Genomic DNA, 6,849 nt, shown 5'->3' with positions numbered 1-6,849 from the left:
GCTGCCTCTGTGGTGCTTTGGTATCTGAGCTGCTCTACTACAGCAACTACTACACCTGTCCCCTGAGCAATTAGAGGCTTGCTTTCTCCTTTAAGGTCAGTTGGTTTTCTTTTTTTCAATTTTCTAGGTACAGATACTTTAGAACATTTAGCAAAGAACTCTAGAAATCTGGATAACTACTAAATTATACTGCTCAGCCTCTCTCCAGTTTACCACTAATTAAATGTTCTTATGATGCACTGGGACAATTATAATAATTGATGGGTTTTTAAAAGAAGCTGAGTCGAAAATACTTTTCTGCTGGAACATGCCTCATTGTGGAGCTGGAAAATGAAAGGAAATAATGTGATAATATTTTATCATACAAGAATATAGAAAATAAAAATGTCTCAAATAAAAAATACAAAATTCAGCAGTTTGATCTGAGCAGCACAAATCATATCAGTAATGAAATGGGGTATTTTTGTTGTTGTTGTTGTTTGTTATGAAAAATATTTTATGGACAAGCATGACTTGTATGGAGAATTAATATCTTTTATTACATGGGATGATGCAGATGGAAAAAAATATTTTCATAGGCATACAGTACTTCCTTTTCTTATAAAAATTCTAACAAAGCAAAAGAAATGCTATGTCAAAATCCAAACAGATTGTTTCCACTCTTTTGGAAACAAGATATTCAAAATCAGCTGAATTCTCCTTCGGCCTAATTGCCTTCATTGCTGGTTTGGAATGGAAATATATGTTACCTGGGGAAAAAAAAAAAAGGTTTTCAATTCAGCCATACCAGTACATTAGGGATGAAAAAATTCCAGACACCAGCTTTAGATCAAGCTGGAACCCTGTGCCTGGCCACTGAGGCTCTGCCAGCAGAGCAGCCTCCCTGTGCTTTGATCCATTGATTAGGATGCTGGCAGCCATGGCAATGGACCCGACTGAAGAGCAGCCCAGGAGTGCCACTGACAGGGTGGCTGTGCCCTCCTGGGGCTGATGGACAGGGTGCTAAACGTGTCTTGGCACAACACCCACCCTGACAGCTTCCCAGGCTGCTCACATCACTGCCTCCTTCATTCTGCCCTGCAGCAGGGCTCTCCTGGGCTGCTTGGGAGTGTTTACACTTCCCTGTGAACACAGGCCCCCAGTGTTTATCCACACAGTCAGAAATAAAGGCAAGCAAATAAAAAAGAGGCTGGGACTGTTTCCATCTGCTGTGCCCCAGAGCACTGAGCATCCTGCATGCAGCACAGCTGAGACCTGCTGCTCCTGCTCCTCTCTGCTGGGAACAGCCTGCCTTGCAAGGGCTTCAAGCTGTTTCAGGAGCTGGTACCCACACCACACAGAAATACAGAGTCCTTTGTGCCTAATTTACCACTGTGCCTGGCTTTGAAGAAAAGTGGGATGTGGAGATTTTTGCACAAGGCACTGTTTCCTTTTATCATTTTCTTTATTGTGTGCAGGTTGATTTGAGGCATTCCTGGAAGTTAAAAATCCCAAGAAGGAACTTTTTGCTCATTTGCACTTTCTAATTAATTACTTCCTAAAAAAAATAAAAACTAAAAGAAGCTTGGAAACTTTTTTTCTCTGTGCATTGGAGATCTTTTTGACACAGGTAGACATCACTACCTGTCTACTATAAAGCTGCATTTATTGATTCTTGTTTCCTCTCTAGTCCAGGCTCCTTTAGGGCATCTTGGGAATAGCTGGGGCTCTAGAAGATCACTCAGAGCTACTTGCAAAATGACTTGCTGACCTTGCTGGCCCTGATGACCACTCCCCAGACTGACCTTCCTGCTTTTCCAGATCCTTGTCCATTGCTCTCCTGATGCTGTGGGAAGCAAGAAATAACAGCACAAACTTGCCCTGACTTGAAACCCTTTGGGTTGAAGGCAAATTGAAACCCTCTTTTTTCCATGATGTCTTGGCTCCTTTGGATGGGCCATCTCTTACTGTGTTTCTTTCCATGTGCTTTGAAAGCTTTCCCCAGAGATGCCAGAATATATCAGAAATAATTACTAATTTTAAAGTGATGTATATTTTGGATGTGAGGAATGCAATTCAAACTGTATCCCACAGCTTTCCCCTGGAAGCAGATGACAAAATATTGTGGGCAAAATGCAGCATGAAAGCACTGCCAGGATCTGCTCCAATGGGTTTGGTGGGCCTCCTAATTAGCAAGGAAAATTGCTGAGAATGAGATTTTGGTAGGTAAGCCTGTCTTAGTGCTGGTGAGTATCTGTAAACACAACTGTGCAGAGTGCCCTGTCGTGCAGAGGTGCTGTTACATTTGCATGCAGTCTGCAATGTTATTTACATCTAAAAACTCAGCTGTAAATTATTTCTGGCTGCCCTCTCTGCTTCAGGGGAACACATGGGTGCCCTTCCTTACCCAAAATATTAAACCATAGTCAGGGAGTGGCAGTGCAAATGTGTTTGGCTCTCATTTTGAGGTCCCCATGATTCATGGCATGTGAAGTGACATGATGAGTCCCTCAGCCATAGGGAATGCAGCAGATATTGTTTGACCAACCTAGAGGCTTGGAAAGAGAACAAAGTAGCTGTGATGGGAAGAAGGGAGGAGGAGACACACGAGGAAATACAGATTATTTCTGTGAAGAAGAGATGGGCACTGTGCTTGAAGAAAAAGTTGGTACATACAGGACAGGAAATTATGGCACAGTTTTGAAGAATTGAAGACATAATGGTCCATTCAGGGAGGTACCCTTGAGACCCTCCTCTTATTCTGCTACAGGGTGGTAATATGAAGGAAGATAGATGTTACAAATGTGGGTGCTAATATTTCTACTGCTGTGTGGAAATATGCAGCTTCTTGTTCTCTGAGACAACTTGTGAGGATAGCACTCAGCAGGTTTTCCTGGAGCAGACTGACCACACTTATGGGCAGAGCCAGAAAATTCCTCTATTCCCAGTCCAAGCTTCAAATCAGGAGACACTAGAGAACACAGGTGTGTGATATCCTCTCATCCATAACACATCAGAAATTTTAATGTTTAACCTAAGGTGCCTGCTATGTGATAGAGAGAAAAACAGTGTTGGTTATGTTTTACTGAAAAAACCCCACACTTTTAATATGTTTGTTCTGTTTATCTTTACTTAAAAAGAATAAAGCCTCAGGGATAATGGGGACTGCCTGCCTCTTCAGAGTATTTTGTGCCTAATTAATTTTATGTATGGACATGAGCTGCTTTATCTGCTAGATTAGGTATCAGTTCTAATGTAACATTTCTTGCTTGTAGTTTGGGGCACAGGGCACCATTTTATTAGATATTTTAGATTGCTTGTTTCATGTTTTTATACTTCAATAAAACTCCTGGCATAGTTGCCATTTTCCCTTTTCTCATAGTTGAACAGACAACAATGTAAAGTTTTCAGACAAAAACCCTGGAGGTTTTACTGAGCTCCCAAAGATGAACAAAAACAATGAGCACAGTCAGACCTGTCAGCAGAAGTTGTTTTGTTTCAATGATCACTCCACCATGTAGAATTCTTGCCTCATAACAAACTCAAAAGCAGCATCTCCCAGAGACTCTCTCTGACTCCTCCAAGAAGTATCCTAGGAGAGGTGGAACAAGATTAATGGTTTGTACCTTACTTCTAAAGAGAGACTGATGATTGCCTGGAAGGGACCACAGAAGGCACTGCCAGTCAAAAATCTTCCTTCCTGCAGCCATCCCACAATCTCTGTGCCAATACCCTTGTGAGGATAAGCCAAACCCTGTCACTCACTGAAAGGACTGAATAGCTCAATAACAGCTTTTACCCAAACTCCAATACATGGAAAAAATGTGCATAAGGAAAACCCCATGTCCAGCATCACACAGAGCAGGAGCAGAAGAGTCCCAAAAGGCTGAGACTATGGCAGGCCAGAGGAGGCACTCCTTGCATCCAAGCTCAGCAACAATCTTCTCAGAGACACACTCAAAGCACTCTACAAACTGATCTAGGAAAGAGCTTTGACATCAGTAGAGCTTAAGGGCTTGGGCTGAAACTGAGCTTCAAATGCTCATCTCGAATTGAGGACGATGGGGTAGTTTAGGAAGCAATAGGAACTTGAATATGATACACAATATGATATAGACTTAACCTAAGAAAACCAGAAGAGCAGCAGAACTCCCACTGTATACAAATTACTGACTCTATATATGCCAAAGTATGACCTCCAGCTAGGATATAATAACCAGCTTTCATGAGCAGCACTCATTATATTGTGTCCATTATAAAAGTGCAGCTACATGACAGTGCCATAGGCCATAATGTTCTCACTTAGAAGAATTTCAATTTTCTTCCAAGAGACAACATTTCCCTTTTGCAGGCTTATTTTGCGCATCCTGTGCTCATTTTTATTTTATAGGATGGGATGTGGGGTATATTTTTGAGGTTTTTTTTCTCCTAAAGAAACAAAGGAACTGCACACAAAAAAATCTGTCTTGATTTGGGAGGCACAGCAAGGCAAGGACTCAACCAGTGTAAATCAGCATGATGAACACCAGCTGAGGACTTTTGCCAGACAGCTATAGATCTGCTGGATCAAAGTGTTTGTCAGTGACCAAAAACATCTCACAAAAATGGCGTGGCTGGCCCTCTGTTGAAACAACAGAAAGATATTGCTAAATCAGCAAGAAACCTTGGATTTGTTTGTGATGACTTAAAAGAGGTTTTCTCAGTTGTTCTCTCAGCTCTTCTTCCTAAGTGTGAAATAACTCAAGGAACACAAGTATCTGGCTAAGGAGTGGGAGAAACACCTGTGGGATTATGGATAAAATACTAAATGGCATAGGCAGATCCAGGCAGTCTGGCAGAATTTATCAGCTGTGAGTTACTGCCCTTCATCTGCTCCAACACACTCAGGAAGCCACAAAGATGCCTCCACACGATGCTAGGCCTGTCTTAAGAGAACCTACAGATCTCTACCATACAGAAAGCTACAGCTGACAGTCTTCCTCAGCACCCTTCATTCAATGGTGTGGAGATGGAGATAAGGGAGAGCACGATGCCACTCACCTAATCCTGCAAAACCTAAAAACAACTGGGAAGAACAGCATCTCCCTACTGCCTAGCTCCTTCTTATTAGCCATAAAGGAAGTGGAAAGGAACAAACTCTAATAGTTTTGGTGTTTTCATAAAGGCCTGGCAGTCACTTTCCCTACAGAGATGCCAGTCTGGGTGAGTTCATGGCCCAGGTTTTCACAGAGTGTGGGGAAAAGCATGGGAAAGTCTGTCCCCAGAGAGACAGGACAAGCAGGTTTCCACTCCAGCTGCAGAGTTATCTCTCTGCTGTTATCTCTCTGCCCAGGCAGATGCAAATATTCTGTGATACATCTTCCACTGATGGCAAAGAACCCTCCTGAGGACTCCCTCTAGGATACTAAAGTTTTCCACACAGCCAGGAAATATTGTCCAAGGCTGCCTTGAGGGCACATTCCTGTGAAACCCAAGGCAGAGCTCACACCAGTCCCTGTCTTCAGTATCACAGCAGGGAACAAGCACTCCTCAAAGCCTTGGCAGGGATGGTAGCTGGGTTAAATCTGAGGAACAGATTCCCCAGACCAGCTCACTGTAGGGGCACCTGCAGTCCCTGCTCAGCCTGGCTTCTCTGTGGGGCTCTGGTGGGTCTGTCTGGGCTGGAATTAACTTTCCCCACAGCAGCCCTGCTAGTGCTGTGCTCTGTTTGTGGCTGGCACAGAGCTGACAACACACCAGTGTTTTGGCTGTTGCTGAGCAGTGTTCCCACAGCATCAAATCTTTCAATTCCTCCCTCAAGTACCCATAGGCTGACTGTGGACACGACCTAGGGCAGTGATACAGCCAGGACAGCTGACCAAGATGACCAAAAGGCTGTCCCATACCATTCCATGTTCAACAAAAAGATCTTATAGAAAGGGTAAGGGCAGGGCATATCTTATTAAGGTATTTGTGTTCCAAAGCAACCACTACACATATTAATATCTACTTCCCAGAAAGCAGCTGAACATCATATGGGATGTAGTGAATTTGTATTTTTTTATGGCCTTTGCTTTCATACATGGCCTTTGCTTTCTTTCCTAAAACTGTCCTGACCAACAAGTTTTTCAGCTTATTTTCTCACTGTTGAAGGGAGGGACTGAGAGAGGAATTGGGTGGGCACCTGACAGACAGACAAGAACAACCCACCACACAGAAAATGTCAATCAATGGTGCCAAATCTATACATAAAAAAGGTTGTAAGAAGTGAAATGGCCAGTGGTAAATGAACTTGGCAAAGAATCAAAAAATCATTACACAGGAAGAAGGAAAGACTAGGGAAGGCAGACTCACCTCTAAATCATCAGTAGTAAAGCCAGTAGTAAAGCCATTAATGGAGAGTTTTTGGTTTCCTGGTTTTTGGGGGTCATTGCTGATTGGAGAGTTTCAAACAGGCATGTTAACAGAGACATCACATTGTTGTCCTCTCCTCTCCAGGATGAGAGCCCTTCTCTGCCTGCTTGATGGTCCCACTGTCCTCTCTCTGCCTGGCCTGTGGGACACATCCCCAGATCAGATTTCTCTGTTCTGTCCCATGCTAGCAGCCCGTGCCAAAGTATCCCAGCAACAACCATACAAACTTTGGGGAGTGATGGGAAGACCAGGGAAATTTTGTCACACTCCCTGAGTAATACCAGTCCTTTCTTGCAGTCCCAGTTTCCAGCTAAACATTTTTTGCCAGTCTGTACTTTCCTTTAAAGCCCACTGTTACCAATGCAATTCAGTTTTTCTGATTAGGCTCTGTGTGTCTGTGTGATTTGTACTGACAACCTCTGAACCTGCTGGCCAAAAATATTGACAGATGTCAGAGCTGTGAAGTTCTAACACTTA

At 43.2% G+C, this 6,849-nt stretch overlaps 1 long non-coding RNA gene across 1 annotated transcript; it reads right to left on the bottom strand.

The window, feature by feature from the left end:
• Window positions 1-513: 513 nt before the first annotated feature.
• On the bottom strand, window positions 514-6,536 carry LOC118684000 (uncharacterized). Its single transcript, XR_004979753.1, has 3 exons — window positions 6,313-6,536; window positions 3,455-3,571; window positions 514-749 (listed from the first exon to the last, which is right to left on the bottom strand). It is a non-coding gene; the product is annotated as an uncharacterized LOC118684000 (long non-coding RNA).
• Between the last annotated feature and the right edge of the window lie 313 nt (window positions 6,537-6,849).

Source organism: Molothrus ater, chromosome 1 (assembly GCF_012460135.2).
Source record: "Molothrus ater isolate BHLD 08-10-18 breed brown headed cowbird chromosome 1, BPBGC_Mater_1.1, whole genome shotgun sequence".
Taxonomy (NCBI): domain Eukaryota; kingdom Metazoa; phylum Chordata; class Aves; order Passeriformes; family Icteridae; genus Molothrus; species Molothrus ater.
The sequence above is the reverse complement of the archived record's forward strand: the minus strand, read 5'-3'. Positions and strand labels throughout refer to the sequence as shown.